Consider the following 319-nt stretch of genomic DNA (forward strand, 5'->3'; position numbering starts at 1 on the left):
ATCAATTCACTTTTTCCCTCTGAACACAGCGTATCTCCTTCTCCTCCTCTTATTTTCCTCCTCTTCTACATTCGCTTAAAATCCCGAAGAAATATAGGGCCACTCCCTGCCAACCCCGTGGACATAAATCTACGGGGAAACACCCCATTTTAAACTACCTCCCGTGTTATTAGGGAAGTGCACATAGTGGGTAAATAATAGACATAACCCTGGATCCAACGCTGATGGCTGGTGGTCACGGGACATTTTTCTGATATTATCTCGGTTGGCTGAACTTTCCTTTTATTACTGCTGCTATTGCCCTAAGGACGGCTGGTAG

Source organism: Penaeus monodon, chromosome 28 (genome assembly GCF_015228065.2).
Source record: "Penaeus monodon isolate SGIC_2016 chromosome 28, NSTDA_Pmon_1, whole genome shotgun sequence".
In the NCBI taxonomy this organism is placed as follows: domain Eukaryota; kingdom Metazoa; phylum Arthropoda; class Malacostraca; order Decapoda; family Penaeidae; genus Penaeus; species Penaeus monodon.